Source organism: Onychomys torridus, chromosome 9, assembly GCF_903995425.1.
Source record: "Onychomys torridus chromosome 9, mOncTor1.1, whole genome shotgun sequence".
NCBI lineage: Eukaryota > Metazoa > Chordata > Mammalia > Rodentia > Cricetidae > Onychomys > Onychomys torridus.
In genome coordinates, this window is record NC_050451.1 from 6820758 (window position 1) to 6842071 (window position 21314).

Sequence of the window (21314 nt, forward strand, 5' to 3'; positions counted from 1 at the left end):
AGACCTGTATGACAAGAACTGTAAGTCTTTCTCTGAAGAAAGAAATTGAAGATATCAGAAAATGGAAAGATTTCTTGTGCTCTTGGATAGGTAGAATCAACATAGTAAAAATGGCATTCTTACCAAAAGCAATCTACAGATTCAATGCAATCCCTAACAAAAATTCCAACGGAATTCTTTACAGACCTCAAAAGAACAATACTCAACTGTATATGGAAAAACAAAAAACCCAGGATAGCTAAAACAATTCTGTACAATAAAGGAATTTCTGGAGGCATCACTATCCCTGACTTCAAGCTCTACTATAGAGCTAAAGTAATAAAAACCGCTTGGTATTGGCATAAAAACAGACACATGGATCAACGGAAGTGCATTGAAGACCCTGACATAAATCCATACACATATGAACACCTGATTTTTGACAAAGAAGCCAAAATTGCACAATGAAAAATAGAAATTTCTTCAACAAATGGTGTTGGTCTAACTGGATGTTGGCATGCAAAAGAATGTAAATCTATCACCATGCACAAAACTCAAGTCCAAGTGGATCAAAGACATCAACATAAATCCAGTTACATTGAACTTGATAGAAGAGAAAGTGGGAAGTAGCCTTGAACAAATTGGCACAGGAGGCCACTTCCTAAATATAATACCAGTAGCACAGACACTGAGATCACCAATTAATAAATGGGACCTCCTAAAACTGAGGAGCTTCTGTAAGGCAAAGGACACAGTAAGACAAAACAGCAGCCTACAGACTGGGAAAAGATCTTCACTACCCCACATCTGACAGAGAGCTCATCTCCAAAATAAAGAACTCAAGAAACCAGACATCAAAATACCAAATAATCCAATTAAAAAATGGGGTACAGATCTAAACAGAGAATTCTCAACAAAAGAATATCATGGCTGGAAGACATTTAAGGAATTGCTCAACATCCCCCTTAGCCATCAGGGAAATGCAAATCAAAATGACTCTGAGATACCATCTTACACCTGTCAGAATGGCTAAGATCCAAAACACTGATGACAGCTTATGTTGGAGAGGATGTGCAGTAAGGGGAACAGTCCTCCAATGCTGGTGGGAATGCAAACTTGTACGGCCACTTTAGAAATTAGTATGGCAATTTCTCAGAAAATTGGTAATCAATCTACCTCAAGACTCAGTGATACCACTCTTGGGCATATACCCAAAGGATGCTCAATCATACCACAAGGACACTTGCTCAACTATGTTCACAGCAGCATTATTTGTAATAGCCAGAACCTGCAAACAACCTAGATGGTCCTCAACTGGAGAAAAGATAAAAGAAAATGTGGTACATTTACACAATGGAATATTAGGCGTAAAAAACGACATCATGAAAATTTCAGGCACATGGATGGAACCAGGAAAAAAAAAAAATTCTAAGTGAGGTAACCCAGACACAGAAAGACAAAAATGGTATATACTCACTCATAAGTGGATATTAGATATAAAGCAAAGGATAACCAGGCAACAATTCACAACCCCAGGAAAGCTAGGTAACAAGGAGGACTCTGAGGAGGACACATGGATTGTCCTGGGAAAGGGAAATAGATGAGATATCTTGGGTAAACTGGGGGTAGGAGATGAGGTAGAGGGGAGGGGATGGCCAAGCTGGGGAAGGGGGCAATGAAAGAGACTGATAGAGGGGGCCATTACAGGATTAGGGAGAAATCAGGTGCCAGGGAAACTCCTAGGAATCCACAAGGATGACCCCAACTAATACTCATAAAATAGTGGAGAGGGTGCCTGAATTGGCCCTCTTCTGTAATCAGATGGGTGACTACCCTAATTGTCATAGAACCTTCATCCAGTAACTGATGGAAGTAGATGCAGAGATTCACAGCCAAGCACTAGACCAAGCTCCAGGAGTCCAGTTGAAAAGAGGGAGGAAGAATTGTACAAGCAGGGGGAGTCAAGATCATGATGGAGGGAACCCACAGAGACAGAAGAGCTGAGCTAGTGGGAGCTCAAGGACTCTGGACTGACAGCTAGGGAGCCTGCATGGGACTGACTTAGGCCCTCTGCATATGGGTGACAGTTGTGTAGCTGTCTGTTGGTAGGGCCCCTAGCAGTGGGACCAGGATCTGTCCCTAGAGCATGAAGTGGCTTTTTGGAACCTATTCTCTATGGTGGGATGACTGGCTCAGCCATGATGAAGTGGGGAGGGGCTTGGTCCTGCCTCAACCTGATAGGTCATGCTTTGTTGACTCCTATTGGAGGCCTTATCCTTTCTGAGGAGTGGATGAGGGGGGAATGAGTAGAAGAAAGGGGGGGGGGCGAGGGAAAGGGAAAAGAGGAGGGAGGGAAAACTGTGGTTGGTATGTAAATAAAAAAATTAAGCCGGGCGGTGGTGGCACACGCCTTTAATCCCAGCACTCGGGAGGCAGAGCCAGGCGTATCTCTGTGAGTTTGAGGCCAACCTGGGCTACCAAGTTTGAGTTCCAGGAAAGGTGCAAAGCTACACAGAGAAAGCCCTGTCTTGAAAAAACAAAAAACAAAACAAAACAAAAAATTTAATTAAAGAAAGAAATTTATGGTGATATTTTATTTGTGCTGAAATGTGATTTTATTTTTATGTTAATAATAAAGTTGCTTGGGGATCAGAGCTAAAAGCAAGCCATTTAGTAGAAGTCCAGCAGTGGTGGCACATGCCCTTAATCCAATCATATGGCAGGCAGAGTATCAGTATGGTCAAGGACTCAGCCAAGCGGTGACATGAACTTTTAATCCCAGTACCAACCATAAAGACCTGGAGGTCTGTATAGACAGGCAGTCATGTGGTTGGGTTTAGAGCCAATGAGAAGGCAGAACAGAAAGGCAATAAAAAGACAAGTCAGACATTAGAAGCTCTCTTTCAGGGGAAGCGACGGCAGTAAGTGGTAAGCTAAAGGGAGTCGTGGCTCTTGCTCTGATCTCTTAGGCTCTGTATTTGGCTCTGTGTTTCTTATTTACTAAGACAGTTTAGAATTTCATCTACAGAAATTATATATATAAAATCTCAAAAAGGCAGAAGGCCCACTTCCTAACTCTCTCTAAATGAAAGCATTATCCTAACACCAGAGCCAAAGATGTAAGGAAAACTACAGAGCAATCCCTCGAATAAATACAAATGCAAAAATCCTCAACAAAACTGATGAGATCCAATAAGGTATAAAAAGAATTACTTGTTAGGACTAGATGTGATTTATCCCAGGTGTACAAAGCTGGTCCTAAATCTACTGAGAGCTACATATCAAAAGGTAGAAAAACAATGTGATACTAGCAATGGCTGCATAAAAGATATCAGACAACATCTAACATCTATTCATGATAAAACCATCAGAAACTAGGAGGAGAAATATCTTTAAAATATCACTCCCCTACTCAAAGTACAGGCTACATAAGTCACCTCTTCTTCCAAATACTACAGGATAGAAGGGGGGGAGGGACAATTTTACAGTAGGAAAACTCTGACAAGCACACCTTAGCCAAGAGATCAAAGTCAACAGCAAAAGCTGCAAACTATGTAGTGTGTAGCCTTGACATAATGTGATGAAAATGATATTGTACCTCTGTGAATTTCCTTTCTAGAACTTAGAACCATGGACTAAATACAAAAAAAGGTCAGTAAATACTTGTTCCACAAGCATGAGAACCTGAGTTCAACCCCCAGCACAAAAAAGCCAAGTATGGCAGCCCAAGCCTGTAACCAAGTGTCAGGGAAGAAACAAGAGGATTCCTGGGGCTCCCTGGCCAGCTATTCTTGTTGGATCAGGGAACTCTAGGTTCAGTGAGAGACTGTCTCAAAAAGTAAGATGAAAGAGTTATGCAGGAAGACACCAGACATTATTCTCTGGCCTCTACCATGGACGTGCACAAACCCACAACATCAACACAGCCACACCCACACATACACACCTCACACAAGGAAAACATCAAAACCCACCATTAAACAGTCAAAGTCATCAAAAAGGAGCATCTGAGAAACTCACAGTTAAGAAACAAGGAGAATGGTAAATATAATGTGGTAATGTCTAAGAAACAAGAAAAGTTGAGCATATTATGGACTTTAGAGTTTATAATACCGCATTACTAACACTCATAGTGTTCTCTTTAAAAAAAAATTTTTCTTATCCTCTTTTCTTCTTTTCTAGGAAGTGATAATATACAGCAATTAAAACCACACAGACTACAATGTTAAATGAATTTTACTCTATCATCAGACTAACAAATCACTTTCCTCACAACTGTGAACTAGGTAAGTCATATGAACTGTCTCACTCGAAAGAAATTAGAAAAACTGGACACACTAAAAAAAATTTCCTGGGGGTGGGAGGAGGAAGGAGAGGGGAATCTGTGGTTGGTATGTAAAATGAATAAAAAAAACTCTTAATAATAATAAAAAATAATTCCCAGAAAAACTTGAGGGGGCACACACAGAGAAAAGAAAAATTGAAGCCATCTGAGTGCCTTCACGCTGAAAAACTAAGATCTAGTAAAGTAAGGCAATCTGTTATCTGGACTACTGTCTTCCAGATTATCTGCCAATTACAAGGTGGTTAAGATGAACTTTCAACAAATCAACAAGGTTAGGAAGGATTAAATAATGCAGTCAAGAGGCCCACATAGATGGGCATGGAGAAATGAGCTATCCTTGGCTTTACACTGGGTCAGACTCCAGGAGCAAAGAAAATATAAAACAGAGCAGTCTTTCTGGAAGCCAGGGCCTAGCTCTCAAACACCTCAGTCTCTAACAAGATTAGGATAACCAGTGGGCTATATATTGAGACCCTATCTCCCCTTCATTAAAAACAAAACAAACCACTGCCAAAGAGTCCTGAAGCACTAGAACTAATACCACAGTCTCCTATCATGAGACTGATCCACCACATCTCACACTCCTGTTACCCCAGTTCTGAATTCACACTGCCATAGTGCTCTTTTACCCGCTTCCTTATCCCTTGTCTTCCAAAATTCCTAATTTGTAATAAACACACTTATATACTACATCTATAGTGTTTCCCTGCTGTCATGTGTCTCCTTTCACTCAACAAAAACCTTAGGCAAATGATGTTGTAGAATATCATTTTATGGTGTGTTACTTTCGTTTATGTTGCATTTGTTTAACTCTGTGCTACTGTGCTTGTCTAAAACACCTGATAGTCTAAGAAAGAACTGAAGGGCTAACAGCAAGGCAGGAGAAGGATAGGCAAGGCTGGCAGGCAGGGAGAATATATAGAAGGAGAAATCTGGGAGGAAAAAGAAGTAGTCAGGGAAGAAGGAAGGAAGGAGAGAGGAAGGGGGAGGACTCCAGGAGCCAGCCACCCAGCTACACAGCAAGACATGGAGTAAGTTTTTCAGAAGTAGAAAACGGAAAAGCCAAGAGGCAAAAGGTAGATGGGATAAGTTAAGAAAAGCTGGCAAGCCGGGCAGTGGTGGCTCCTGCCTTTAATCCCAGGCCTTGGGAGGCAGAGACAGGCAGATCTCTGTGAGTTCGAGGCCAGCCTGGGCTACTGAGTGAGTTCCAGGAAAGGTGCAAAGCTACAAAGAGAAACCCTGCCTTGAAAAATCAAAAAGAAAAAAAAGGAAAAGCTGGCAAGAAACAAGCCAAATTAAGGCCAGGCATTTATAATTAGAATAAGTTTCTGTGTGATTTGTGAGCTGGGTGGAGTGCCCCCCCCCAAAAAAAAAATTTAAAAAAAAAAAAATCAAACAATAAAATGGCTCATGCACTGTGATATGTTTTTATTCCTATCACCACTTGCTGACTTCATACATCCAGGCTGACCCTTATATGTATATATACACATATATGGTGCTGGAGACGGAATTCAGGGTTTTGCACTTGCTAGGCAAGCCTCCAATTCTATATACTCCCAGGTCCACTCTCTTTAACTCAATTTCTTCCTGAATTCCACAAATTTATCTCTCATTCCCACCTCAGTAGACCACATCCAGGATCATCTTGGACATTATTATGCCCCCTCCCAAATACTAACAGAAATTCTCAGCATTTCTATGCTATGACTTCTGTTATGCAAATGTTCACTTAACTTCCTCTCATTCGTGTCAGATACCATGATTCTCTGGTACTCCTCTCAGCATACCTTTTAAACAGCCTTATTTCCTTGTTCCTTCTCTTGAACTAAGATGGTGCGATAATCAGTTTTGTGTCAACTTTTGCCAGGCTGTTGTACCAAGTTATTTAACTGATATATATAACACAAATCTAGGAGTTATTAAGGAGATATTTTATAAACGCTAATATCTGTAGTCAGAAGACTACACAGAAATTATTCTTGATAATATGGGCAGGCCTCCAACTGGTTGAAGAAAGATGAAATTTTGCCTCAAGCGTACACATCAGCTGCTACCTGTGGCCATGTTGGTGTCCAAGGGTCATGCTGTCACCCAGGCCATGCTGATCTGTGGCCTGCACTGCCACTTGTAGCCATGGTGATATCTGGTCCCATGCTATTGCAAAGGGCCATGTCTGGGTTGGTGGGCCTACCACAGCCAGAGTCTGTGTTGATGTCTGTGGCCCATGCTATCACCATGAACCATGTGTGTTGAAATCAGGGGGCTGTGCTGAGCAGGCCCTGCCCTGGCCATGGGAGTATTTGGTTCCACTCCTCATCATGGGCACAGAAGAGCTGACCCTGATGGTTAAGGCGCAGGAGAGTTGGCTCTGCTCCTTGCCTGAGGTGGGGCAGTTCCAACAGAGTCCCTGACTGACCATTCAGTTACTACCCAGGCCCACATCTGGTCCTTTCAGTTGGCCCACCCCAACATCTACCCCATCTATGACCTGCTGGAGAGCATGAAGTGACTGATCCTGTGGAACCAGAGCTGCAGAATCTCCATGAGTTGAGGCAACAGCAGGATACTCAAGAGGAGATTCAGTGAGGGTCTAGTATTGATCATGTACTAGAAGCCAGAGGCCTTGAATCTGACCAACAGTACATTACACAATGAACATTTGCAAGTAAAATGGTTTGGACAAAAGGGTATACTGAATGATATTCAGAAGCTTTCAATGCCACTAAGATGAATGAAGAGGTGATGGAGAGGTGGGAAAGACAGAGGAGTGAAGTATTTTTTCGTTAATTTTTTTCTGCTGTTGTTTTCTTTGGGGGAGGGGGAGGATGCCACAAAGGTGAAGGATGGATATAGAGGGACTGGGAAATGAGTGGGATTTGAGTGCATGATGTAAAATTTCCAAAGAGTCAATAAAAAAATTATGTTTAAAAAAGGTATACATCAATCTAAAGCATAAGTTCTCAACCTGTGGGTCTCAACCCCTATGGGGTTCAAACGATCCTTTCACAGAGGTAGCCTAAGACTCTCAGAAAAGATTGATATTTATGATTCATAACAGTAGCAAAATGACAGTTATGAAGTAGCAATGAAAATAATTTTATGATTAGGGGGGGTCACCACAACATGGGAGACTGTATTAAAGGGCCTCAGCATTAGGAAGGTAGAGAACCACTGGTCTAAAGAGTTCTCCTACCATTTATACCACAGACTGCAGACCTGCCAAACCTCTCAATGGGAAACTCTTATCTATCTACTATCTACCCATCTGTCTATACCTCCTACTATTTTATTTTAAAGATTTATTTAGCTGAGTATGGTGGTGATGGCCTTTAATCACAGCACTCTAGAGGGAGGAACAGATAGGAGGATGGACTGTAGTGATATATTGTGTACCCTAATAAACTTACCTGGGGATCAGACGATAGAGCCAACCACTAGATTATGTCACATAGAGGCCAGACAGTGGTGGCACACACTCTTAATCCTATCACTAGGGAGGCAGAGATCTGTCTGGATCTCTGTAAGTTCAAGGCCACATTCAGAACAGAGTCATAACTTTAATCCCAGTACTTGAGACGTCATGCCTTTGCTTGGGAAGCACAGACACACACACACACACACACACACACACACACACACACCCCTTTAATCCCAGGAAGTGACTTGGCTGGGTGGAGAATGCTATACAAGGCATGAAGAGACAATAACTAAGAGCAGTTCAACTGAGACCCTCAAGGGTGAGGACTTTCAGAGGCTTTCAGTCTAAGTATTCATGGAAACAGGATCAGCTGAGGAGTTGTCAAGGTGAGGTTGACTGTGGCTTGTTCTGTTTCTCTGATCTTTCAGCTTTCACCCCTGCCACCTTTCGGGGTTTTTTTGTTTGTTTGTTTGTTTTTTTATTAATAAGACCTTTAAAGAATTGTGTTACAATGGACCTCTGAGTTCAAGGAAAGCACAATATACAAATTGAGTTCCAGGGCAGCCAAGGACACATAGTTAAAGATCCAGTCTCAAAAAAATTAACTAATATTAATTAGAGATTTGTTTATTTCTTTGTATATCGGTGTTTGCTTGCCTGTAGGTACACCACATGCATACTTCATGCCCTCCCCAAAAATCCTGGAACTGGAGTTTACAGACAGGTGTAAACCATATCATGTGGGTCCTGGGAATATAACCTGGGTCCTCTGCAAGAGCCACTGAGCCATCTCTCCTTTTACTGGTTCTGATGTCCATAAGAATTGTGTTAAACATGGCAAAGCCTCATGCTGAATAAATCTGAATGCCTTACCTATACTTCTTTACAATCTGTTAAATAATGTTGGTATTTGGTCACAAACCAGGCTAATAGTTTTAAATTCAAGATTTCAAACCTCAAATGAACAATCAATACCACCTGGTAAAGTGCTTCAAACTCCCTACCCTCACATGCTCTTCTGCTTGCCTGAATGACCTACTTCATTGGGAAAAACAAAAACAAAACAAAACAAAAAACCCACAGAGATCAGAGTCAGAGGCATGTCTTCACCTTTGAACACCAAGCTTCCTTTGAAGCACAAACTGATTCGATTCCCTCATCTGGTAGAAAGCATCAATCCTCTGACAAGGACCAAATATGCCCTCTCCTGAACATGCCCGTTTTCACTCACTTTTTGCACCCCCCAGTTTCCTCCTTTAAATATCTGCATCCATTGTGTATGAATTTGCTTTTTTCTCACTCTGAAAAAAACAAAAACCAAGTAACAACAACAAAAACCCACCTCACCATTTAATCAACTTTAATTTAGCTTCTTTATTGTTTAAATAAACTGTTCATAGAGATCACCAACAACTTCCCAGTAATCTCTGTAACCTGTTTCCTCATCTGTAAAATAGGTTAGCATGTTTCAGGTCATCATGGGATGCTTAAAACAATGTATATACGTAAAGCACTAGAACAGCCCTTGGAACATGGTAAGCCTGTGTCAGTATCAACTATTTATATCACTAGCACACTCTGGAAATCCCATTTTCTCTGAGTTATCCCTACCCTCTCCCCTGGCTTACTCAACAATTTATGGGTTCTTCAGTAGTAAGCTACTTCAGCTTCTAAGGGCCAGGTAGGATGGTCAGCAAACAATGTAATTCTTCTGGAGTTCAGCCAAGTATCTTCAATCAAGGATGAGATCAGAAACCTCAGAGTCAAATCAAACTTATTCTCTTTACTTCACCCAAGTTTTTCTGACATGTTTATTTTTGTCAAGTTCACTTTTCTAAGCATAATACCTTCCCATGAACACTCACTCCTTATCACATACATAGATCTTAATCTCTAAATTGACTGCACACTTCTGATAGAAGACTAAGCTACATTTAAAAAATTATCTCTAGGTGCTATACACACAGCAGTCAATATGTGTTCAAATAGGAAACAACAAAGCTTGTTACTAAACCTGTGCTCACCATCAAAGACTGCTGATATCCCCATTTACCATATGTTAAGAAAAACAGGAGAAAATTTTAAACAAAAAAATACAAAAACACTGGGGCTGGAGAGACGGCTCCGAGGTTACAATCACCTGCTGCTCTTCCACAGAACTTACTTGGTTCTCAGCACCCATATGATGGCTCACAACAGTCAATAACTCCTGTTCCAGGGGATACAATGCCCTCTTTTGTCAATGCAGGCCTGTGGAGCATAGGCTTACAGCAGGAAAAATACTCATACATATATGTAAATAAATAAATCTGAAAAAAAAAAAACTTTAAAATGCTATTAAGAATCAACAAAGAGACTTAAACAAGTAGTAAAGTTTTCTATGGCATCATACTGTTGACATTTCTCTCATAAACACAAAAACCAAAACTTCATAGCAAACTGAATGTATGTAATTGAATTCAGGCATATGTGGGAGTGGGTAGAGAAAATGTCAACCATTGTGAAAACTCTCTCAGGATTGGAATTGTTCTCTATCATTTTGGTTCCCCAAATGTATACATACACAGACAAACCTTTATTGGGCTATGCGCATATAATATGTATGTAAATGTTATCCCAATAAAATACATAAAATGACCCCAACAGAAATTACAACATGACTGGCAGAGGAGGAATAGAAACCACACCTGACAGGTTAATTATGAAAGTTCACACAAGCTAGAGAAATGACTCAGTGGTTAAAAGTGTGTACAATTGGGCAGCTCACAACTGTCCGTAATGCCAGCTCTACAGGCACTCCCACCCTCTTTTACCTCATGAGCACACACACACCCCACCATGCACAAACCCAATCCCTCTACACATATATACACATAATTTAAAATAAAGATAAGACCCTTTAAAAAATTCATATGCACAAACAGGCCAGAAGCCAGAAAAAGAAAAGCATCTAAGAAAATTAATGAAAGAGCATTAGACCCAACAGAAAGCACACTATAAACTACAACAATTACAACAGAATGACTTGGTTTCCAAGTGCATAGAGAGGTCAAGGGGATATTAATGGCCCAAGCACATGTGGAAATTCAGTAAATAATAAAAGTGACAGTTTAAATCAGTAAGATAAAAAAAATTATTAGATAATGCTGAGGCAACTGGATGATTATCTGGTTAAAAAATATAGTTGGACACATGTATAAAATCATACCCTGGAAAAGCAGATAGCAAATTTGGAAAATATTATTTTCAATAACCAGCCCAGAGCTATTTCTCTAGAGAAAAAAAGTAAATTCTGCAAATCTAAGAAAATGAGCAACAAATTGAGGATAAGGTCAGTTCCCAAAAAAGAAAATATAAATAAATAGCCCTTCCATGATGCTTAATCTCATTCCTAAGGGCAATGAAGAAATTAGCAGTTACCCTTACCCAGTGATGGTCTAATATGAAACTGGACAACTTTAGTGACAAATATCCAAACTACAAATGCACAATACTCTGAGCCACCACTTTTACCTCTACAAGTTTATCCTACACATTTCTACATAATGTGAAGTGATGTGTGCACAAGATAATCTACTTGGTCAAAAGCAGCCCAATTATACACCAAAAAAGAGCAAGTTAGCCAGGCGGTGGTGGCACACACCTGTAATCCCAGCACTCGGGAGGCAGAGGCAGGTGGATCTCTGTGAGTTCGAGGCCAGCCTGGTCTACAGAGCTCCAAAACTACAGAGAAACCCTGTCTCGAAAAACCAAAAAAAAGAAAAAAGAGCAAGTTAATTAAATAGCACTCCTTCCTTTTATAAAAACAGGATCTCAGTATGTAGCCCTAGGACTCTCTATGTAGACCAGGCTGGCTTTGAACTAAAGAGATACAACCTGAAGCATCGGGATTAAAGCATGTGCCAACACACTTGGGCAAATGGCACACCTTCATGATGAAATTAAGCACTTGATGTCTGTGCCCACCCCCAAATGTATAACCTCCAAAGTGACAGTGTTTGGAGATGACCATTGGGAAGTAATGTTAGATGAACTCATAAGAGTAAATTAGTGTCCTCAGAAGAGGAAGAGACCAAAGCGCTCTGTGGCTATGTGAAAATGCAGGGAGAAGAAAGATAGCCCTCACTAAGGGAACCAACTGGTCAGTATGAGAAATGTATTTACTTCTGTTGCTTAATCTACCCTGTGTATGGCATTTTATATTTTTGGGTGTGAGCCTAGCCTTGAACAGCTGAGCCATTTCTCCAGCCCAGCATTTTATAATAGGAGGCCAAACAGAACAGACCAAAGGAATACTACAAAGCTACTTAAAAAAAAAAAAAAAAGTTATTTACACAGTGATATGAAATAATCTATAAGCTCTATTAAGGGAGAAAAAACAATGAAAAGAATAAGAATAGCAAATCTGCACTGCTTAGATATAAAAGGAAGAGGGACAGTGGGTATTCAATATGATTCTCGGATCTCTGTGAGTTCGAGGCCAGCCTGGTCTCCAAAGCGAGTTCCAGGAAAGGCACAAAGCTACACAGAGAAACCCTGTCTCCAAAACAAAACAAAACAAAACAAAACCAATATGATTCTCATCCTGGAAAGACCAAAATCCAGGGAAAAGCAAAAAGTCTCTTAAAATACAGTGGCAAAATCTGACAAGAACCGGCAAGAGACTTTGTAATCTTTACTTTTGCCAATGATTGTAGTATCTAAGCTTATCAGTGCGTTTGCCTGCATGCAGGTTATGTTCAACCTGTGACCCAGGAGCTTGGGTGTGGCTCAACACCAAATACTAAGCTTTCTTAAAACATTGAGTTGCTGCTGCTGTTGCTTTTTTGGAGGATAACTACAATGCCCAGTTCTCAAATGTGAGTCCTGTAGGTAACAAGGTGGTGTGGTCATTGTCAAAAGGTTGGATACACCAATCATTCCCATCACCTATCAGGATCTGCACAAAGTGGTAGACAGACTGTATCATCTTTCTGCAATTCACCTTACAGAAGAAGCCTTAATTCTGAAACAGATCCAGGGTTTTGGACAAGAGATCTACATTTGCTTGTATATAAATCACCTTTGGAAGGATCCACAGAAAAGTTTCCAAATGGACGAACTGAATGGCTGGCACAGTGAGAAGCTTAACAATGCATCACTTTTTAAGTCTTTGAAACACTCATTAAAATCAGTGTAGTACTCTGTCCAAATAGAAATGAAATGCAAATAAATTTTCAGTGTAACAAAGCCAGACTACTTGAGACTGGTTGTGGCCGCAGAGAGCCTTTCTCTAGTGTGTGCAGCAGTAGCTTTGCCTCTTCTATCTCACCTTCAGTTGACTCAGATAACTTCTCAGAAGAGACTCACCCTCTCAAGAGGTCGGTCCTCCCTCCCTAATAGCCTTCAGGAAGTTCTAAGTCCTTAAGGTTTATGATGCCCCGTACCAAGCAATGCAGCTGTACAGGGCTGTTCTTAGCAATATGGTGGCTGGCAGGCATCAGAAAGTTTCTCAATCCTGGAGAAAGACTTATTTTTTAAAAGTGCTCCCAGCACAGATCAAGCCTTGCCTCTGGCGCCTCAGTACAAGTTGGAGGACTCCAGGCAGAGCAACATCTTCTCTCCTATAAACTTACTTCAATACCCTTTTTGAAACAAATGCAGTGAGGTTTGCCTTTAATGATTTTGATTCTTCTGTACACTTTCAACTATAACCAAACATTAGGAAAGATACTTTACTTTCTGCACTTTATTAAGTGAGCAATATTTTTTAAAGGTAGGCTAAGTCATGTTAAGGTTGGGCTATTTTGAAATGTCTCAAAGGCTCAAGAAATTCTTAATTAAATGGCCAACAATATTGCTTCGGTGTGTTAGGACATGCATGTTTGTCCTTGTCCCCTATGAAGTTATATTCAGACCATAGAAGGAAGATCAACTTTACTTCAGTACATGTCAGGCTCTCAAATCACTACCTAAAGTGTCATAGAGTGGGTTTTCAATAAATCTGGCTTGTTTAACATTAGTGTCATCATAGCTGCTATCTCTAAGAAGGAACAAGAAATGTGATATACCACTTATTATACCCCCAGAAAGATGTACAGAAAAATAGTAACTCTAATAACTGTGTGGTTACGAGGTCTCTGATAAATTTGGATTCTTCAAGACCTCAGTAAGACTAAACATGAAAGATGAGACAGCATTCCATTTTCTTCAAATGTGTTACATGACTATTCTCAGCTCCTAATTCCTACTTCACAGTTATTTGCCAAAATAAATCTAAGAAAGCATATGGAATACTCTGTTGTGGGAAATGGCTTATAAAAAAAAGGCAACATGGCATTGTATCAGAGATTATTATTTCTTTTTGGAATGTTTCCAAATTTTAAGGCAGAGAGGATTACTGGTCGAAATGTTAACACAAATAATCCCAGTCAATTCAATTAGTTAAGATTTCAAACTTTAACAAATCCTCTAGTGATGTAGACAGAAACAACTAATATCTAGAGAATCTGAATACGCACTCTGCAGCAAAATTATTTTAAATTTCCTTGACATTTTGCATTCATTAAAAGTTTAAAAAAAAAAAGTGGTAACTCTAAAACTTCCTGAATGCTTTATCTACCACTCAAGGATCAAAGCAGTCTCCCACACCACCTCATTTAAACCTCAGGACCCTTTGAGATGTATCATATTATTCTTTTCATCTAATGGCTAATAAAGCAGACTCAGATATGTTCTATAAACTGAACTAGTTATGCCACAGAATTAGTTACATCTGGAATATGGACTGTGACTCAGAGATGGTCCTAAAGTCATGCTGGCTATTTCCTAGGTTTTGATTACTCAACTTTTTAAAGAATTAGCAAATTTTAATCAAATCTGAAAATCTCTGACTGTGTAACAGGAGACACAGGTTATATAACTCATGACATATAGAAAAGGCGCAAATTTTCTCAAAGGTCTCACACACACAAATTCTAAAAACTAAATTTCAGTGAAATCTGGCCTGTTCAGAGTTTTGCAGCAGGCTTTGGTAGAGGGAGGCTTTTCACATAACCTTTAAAGGAGCCTTAAATCCCATCTTTGAACCATAAGCTTCTTCGGTTTAATGAGCTCTCCATTTCCACATCTTCCACAGTTTTGGAGAATATTTCAGAAAAGGCATGGTGTTATGAAACAAATAGAATTTCCCATTCAAAAAAAAAAAATCTAGCTTATGGCAAAAACTGTTGTGTAAGTCTGACACTAGTATTGGGATTAATCCACAGAGTCTATTTAATGATCAGAGGAATTTATTTGAGGGTAAACTCACAAACACAGGAGATTTATCGTAGGGTCTGGGAACGCTGAGCTATGTCCCACGCTGACCAGCTTGGTCCAAGATCTCAGCATTCAAAACCACGAGGTAGCCAAGAAGAGAGAGAGCATACCTGCATCCCTGGTCTTAAGAGTCCTCAGTGGCCCCAGGGGCAGGTACCTCAAGGTCATAGGCAGCTACAGCTGCCTCACTAGAGGCGGTGCTTCAGGACATGGCTCAAACAGCTATACACTAAATACTAGAGATAATTAACAAGTTCTCTGATTTTTACTTTTCTTGCCAGAGTTTTCCACTCACTCAAGAAGGACTCCAATGAACAACTTTACAGCAGGCTCCATGCTGATGACAAAGTACCAAGGAAACATGGGTATAATTCCAGGACTGTTTTATTCCTACCTACAGGATGACTCATTTCAGTACTCCTGTCACCTTTTAGTAAATTCTGAATCCTGGCTCTTTCCTAAAGCCAAAGCTCAGGAGAGCTGCATTAGGGTAAGAATACACAGCTCCTAGATATTCAGAAGGTAGTGATAGGGTCTGGGACAGGCACGTGAGTCCTGTGTAAAGCTCCAGGGTTGTGACTTCCTTGCCCTACGTGAATCCATACCACTGACTTATCGGTCACCTTAATGTCAGACATTATACTTCTACACCCGCAGGTAAGCATCTTGAGTATGGAGGTGACTCAAATTTGTCAACTGACAGGCAAAGCAAAGCAACAAGAAGCTGGCTCCTATTTGGCAGCTCCTCAATCACCACTAGGATGGTTTATGGCTAGTTGTTAACAACAAATTACTGTTTCACTAGCCACCTAGTATCTTCTCCAGGCCATTTCCATAATATCACTCTTGGAACAAATAATTAAGATTCTAATTGTATTCATTTTGGTACATTTTATTTTTTAGCTTGTAGCCCAGGCTGGCCTCAAACTCATCCTGCCTTGGCCTCCCAAATCTGGGGATTACAGGCATGTACCACCACATATGGCTCAATTTACTCTTATACTAATTCCCTTTCCAAGTAATTTCTCTTAGGGCTCAAAGGAGCATGAAGTATACAGTTTCCTAATATGCCAAGACAATTAAAGGGTGCCCTTTACAAACTCATTAAGGGAATGTATTTATTAACAGAACACATACTTTCTTTCAAACAGCAGACTGCTTTTTTTTAAAGGGGGGTTTTCTTTGTGGCACAATGATGCTCCAGAATGGTATAGCAGTGATCAATGCATAATTATATGAGTAGACTGAAAATATATTCTGTAAGGGCCACTCTTTTATGTGAATTAAATCTTAAGAAAGTTGTTTAAACAACAGAATTTAGGGGAAAAAAAAAAACTAACTGAATCTATGCAGAGTCTGACTGTGAGCCACTCAAATGATGTCTTAATTCAGGAGTTCCTTCTGGAGCCTCATATACTTAACTAGGTAAAGTAACAAAAGTTTGGTGCCTTAAGACCTCTATCTCAGTAATAAAATAATTTTCTTATTTTTTCATTCCTATTTTACAGTAAATAAGTTCATCTGAACTAATTTTTTTAAATAGTGGAAATGTGCCAAAACTTGAATACACAGTATTTTGAGTTTTAGCCCCATATGCTCTGTGAGTTGAATAAATTACAACCTGCCCTTTCTAGTAAGCACCTCTAAAACGTTAAGCAATTCTAAACTACTAGAAATAAAATATTTGTAAAATACATGTGGGTGTTGTAGTTTTCTACTTAAAGAAATCATTAAAAAAAAAAAAAAAAACTTGAGACGTAATAGTTGCAATAGGATAAATATAGCTCAGTGGGTGAAGACACATTCCCTGAAAGCCTGGGAACCTGGCTTCGATGTCTAGAGCCCACATAAAGGTGTAAGAAGAAAATCAACCCCACAAAGTTGTCCTCTGGCTTCCACATGCACACAGTGCCACATGTACCCTCCCTCCCCCAAAACATCATGCATGCACCCTCGTCAGTAACATTTTTAAAGGAGACAAACGAAATCATGTTAGATTCCTCATGAAAGCCCACTGCTACGTCTAGGAACATTCATACATATGGACAAAGTCCTTACCTAAAATATTGGAAGTAGACAAAGTACCCAACTTTGATGACGAAGTACCAAGTAAATGCCCCTTATCTACAAGGGACTGAGTGTTCCAGAGTGTTACACATGTACATACAGACACACCCTCTACAATCTTCTACTTCATTAACTGCATACAAAAAAATTCAGGTGTGGTTTTAAAACAGTGAATGGCCTAGAAGTGAAGCATAAAAAACAAACAAACAAAAAACCAGCGATTCCAAATCCTCTGTTGTCTTAACAGGTAGTATCCTCTATTAACTTATGATCCAGCCAAGTGACATGTGACACTTCTGAAACTTTGGGGAGAATTTAAGGCTTAACTTTCAATTTTATGAGAGCCTTTTAATCAACCCAACGTGTATGACTTCTATGCTAGGTGCTGGAGAAATGATGCAAGACAGGCCTCTAAGTACCATTTTGATTGCTTGCTTTCATCAGACACAGAAGTAAACATGTTCACGATCTGAGTATCCGACCTCCCAGGTCTAACAGCCTCAACAGAACTGAGGTAAACATTACCAAGGACAAAAAAATTGGGGCAGTGGTAGTAAAATTTAAGAATAAAGATGGTATATTTAAGCAAATCTAGCTCTTCTTCCTAACATAACATCACCTTTAGAAGTTCCAGTAAAATGAGCCAAATACCTTACATATATATATATATATATATATATATATATATATCTCCCTTATATAACCGTCTCATTTAAAGGCACATCTATTCTATTCCAAAGTACCCTATTCTTAAGGGTCTTTCTCTTGGCCTTCACATCCTCTCCATCTGGATACAGTACTAACAGTTGCCGAATGAATGAATGAAATAAACAGATGTTCCAACTGACCAAAAGGTACTTGGCGGATGCTGATCTCAAAACACAATAGGCTGACAGACCAGAATTCTACTGAAAAGAACATTTAATTTCTGAAGTAAAAATAGCAACTACTGGACACCGTGCAGTCAACATGTGATTAAATCCCCGGTGGTATGGGGAACTTTCCAGAATGAAAATGCAAGGTGTTCCTTATGGCACTTTAAAATGGACTCGGTTCTACCGTGTCTGGACTGGGGACCCAGGCGCAAGACAAAGAGACCGCGGTGGGGAAAGTCAAAAGGTCAGCGCCGGGCGCCCCTCTCTAGGCGCGGCCCGCAGGCCGGCGCGCTCGCGGCCACCCGACCCTTCTCGGCGTCGCGGCACTCACGTCCGCACAAAGAAACCGCCCACAGTCCAAACACGCTCCCCGCGGGTGCGGGAGACGTCCGTACGGTCGCGTCGGCCCGCTCTCCGCGGGAGCGCCTCCGAACTTGCCGCCCACCGGCTCCATTCTCCCCGCGCGACGTGGAAGCGGGCCGGAGCGGCGGAGCCAGGTCGCGCGGAGCGGACCACGCCCCCCGCTGCCCCCGCCGCCCGCGCTATTGTTCCCGCGCCGCCCCCGCCCCGCGCGCGTCCCCGGGAGGGGGTCACGGCCGGAGGAAGGCGGCGGCCGCCCGGAGACGCGGCGCCCGCGCACTCACCCGGCAATGCAGCCAACGGCGACCGGGAAGCCCGAAGCGGTGAGCGGCGCCGTCCCGCGGTGGCCGCGGCCGCTACTCAGCCCTGCTCGCGGCTCCGCGTTCCGGCCGCGACGTCCGGCCTCGGCCGCTCCGCTGACTAACAGAGACGCGGGCCGTCAACGCGTACGCCCGCCCACGTCATCGCGCAGGGCCCCGCCCCCGCGCCTGCGAGCGGCCTGGGGGAGGGGCGGCCCCGGGGGCCCGGATTACGAAGGCGGGGCCCAGCGGCCGGGGGCGTGGCTACACTGGAGCGCGGGCGGCACTCGCGGAGGTCGCCTGAGGGCGGGGCCCCGGGCCGCGCCTGGGAAAGCCGCGTGTGAGGGGCGTGGCCGGGAGCAGCAGGGGGCGGGTCTGCGACGGCACGTGGCGGCGCGTGGCGGCGAAACACCAGTCCTAGCCTAAACTAGCTGGGCTGCTCGCCCGAGGAGGGGCGTTAGTGTTTGAAGGTCAGGCACGCGTGCCAGTGCACGCACCTGAGCCACGGAGGATCCTACTCTGACCAACATTTCCAAAGCCAACCACCTACCAAGTTAATGTTCTCCAGGTCCCTGGAAAAAGTTACTTCCTTTTTTCCCCAGCCCCTCCTGTTCCAGATTCTTCACATTACCTGATTTTTATCTCCAAGGCCTCGCGGCTCCCAACAAATACTATGGACTGATTAACTGACCAGCCTAGCCAGACGGCAATGGATGGAAAGGCATTGAAATTACTATCATTCATGCAGTAGAATATATTTAGTCCTTTAAAGACCATGTATTCAAAGGCATCCTTACCAATGCGAGAAGATAACTTATCATTAAGAGAAAGAAGCAGGTAACATACATATAGAATGATTCCACGTATATATAGAATACATTACATGCACAGTATATACAAAGAAAAACATGGAAAGGAATGCCAGTTATTTTGACAGTGGGGGATAAAGGGCAGTCTCTCCTACACTTCTGTGGTAACCCAAGGTTTCCAAAACATACACTTATCAAATAAAATCAGATAGATTATGTTCCCATTACACGTTGAGATGCTGTTTCCAATGATGCAGGCATGAAGCAAATGGAGCATTCATTCATTCATTCTCTCCCCCATTTCATCTCTCTTGGCAATTCTTTTTTTTTTATTATTTATTTTTATTTTATGTGCACTGATGTTTTGCCTGCATGTGTGTCTGTGTGAAGGTGTCAGAACTCCACAGACTGGTGAACTGCCATGTGAGTGCTGGGAATTGAACTTGGGTCCTCTAGAAGAGCAGCCAGTGCTCTTAACCACTAAGTCATCTTTCCAGTTCCCTCAGCAATTCTTTATTTCCATTCTTCCTTTATTTCCCCAGTTAATATTTTATCACTTGCCCATCTCTTAAAGGCAATGTTCCAGCACTAGCAATAAATATATCTTACAGAGAAGTCCCATGGTATGAAAATAATAACTATACACAAAAATAAAAGTATCAATGTTATAATACAAATTATTAGGATACATCAGATTATGATGGAAAGGTCTCTCTAAGGAACTGCCTGTTGGGTTGAGAACAGGTTTGACTAGGTAGCAGTTTTGTCAGAGTTAACTTGCTGTGTGAAGGTCCTGTGAGGAGAGAGCAGGATAAGCTGGGGAAACTGAGGACAGGACAGTTATTTTGGAACACCAAAGAAAAAGAAATTACAAAGTGAAAATGAGAATACTGATAGAAAGATAAAAATGTGTGTTGGAAATGTTATGCCAAGTGTGATGGGAAGATCCTGGTGTGTCTTCTGCAATGGGATGGCATGATCATCCTGACATCTTGAAAAGATTTCTTATTGCAAAGAGGCTTTTCTAGATCTCTCAAGATGGGCCTCTTCTCCATCTACAATTCTTGCTAAATAGTTTCTTCTCTCCCAGAGTATGTATGCCATTTAGATTTCAAAAGGTGCCACACGACACTTGTGTGTCTCCTGTGGCAGAGAAGACAGCATCTTTTCCTTGGCTTTTTCCTTTAAGTGACCTCAGGGAAGACCCACTGTTATCCCTTCCACCATCTGTTCCACTGGTACTTCTTTCTTATCTTTGAGATGTCAAACTGGTGTTCATACCAGATGGGCAAGCATTATTCTACCAATAACCCTTGGCAGAGGGACCCCTATGAATTTCCAACCTCTACCAAAAGTACTTCAATTAGAGGTTGAGTCTGAAACTGCTCTTTATGGTGCCATTAAGTAACCGGAGATTCTGACATCACCCTTCTAAAGAGTCTTTGTCTGTGGGCGGCAGGATTTTGAGGTCCTGAGCAAGCATGATGCATGTGCCGGCTGTTTCATTGCCAGGGGCCTATAATAAGACAGGATTTGTCTCACCTCCCTGACTCAGAGATGAGCCCCGAGGCCCTCTGATGCTAATGAAAAGACACAGATCCTTCAGGAAAGCAGAGGTTAGAAGACAAATCGTTCTCTAGTGCAGTGGGATAATCAAGACAGACAATGAACTATGTATTTCAAAAGAGCTAACAGAGGGCATTTTGAATGTTCTTTCAGAAGGAAATGAAAGTTTGAGAAGATATTGTTATATCAAGTACCTTGATCTGATCATGACAGGTTGTATGTGAAATACCAGACTGAACTCTAGAAGTAGGTACAATTAATATGTTAACTAAAAAATGGAAAGTAGTTTTAAAG

The 21314-nt window shown here is 41.5% G+C and overlaps 1 protein-coding gene across 5 annotated transcripts in view; it reads right to left on the minus strand.

Moving 5' to 3' along the window:
* Mapk8 (mitogen-activated protein kinase 8) overlaps positions 1-18809 on the minus strand; it is a 71169-nt gene extending 52360 nt beyond the window's left edge. For 3 of the 5 annotated variants that reach the window (XM_036198953.1, XM_036198949.1, XM_036198950.1), the window contains exon 1: positions 18631-18808. The gene's annotated coding sequence lies outside the window, so the exon portion shown is untranslated. Of the gene's footprint in view, positions 1-18630 lie in introns of all 5 variants that reach the window. The other 2 variants (XM_036198951.1, XM_036198952.1) reach the window with 2 other exon arrangements.
* Positions 18810-21314: the final 2505 nt, after the last annotated feature.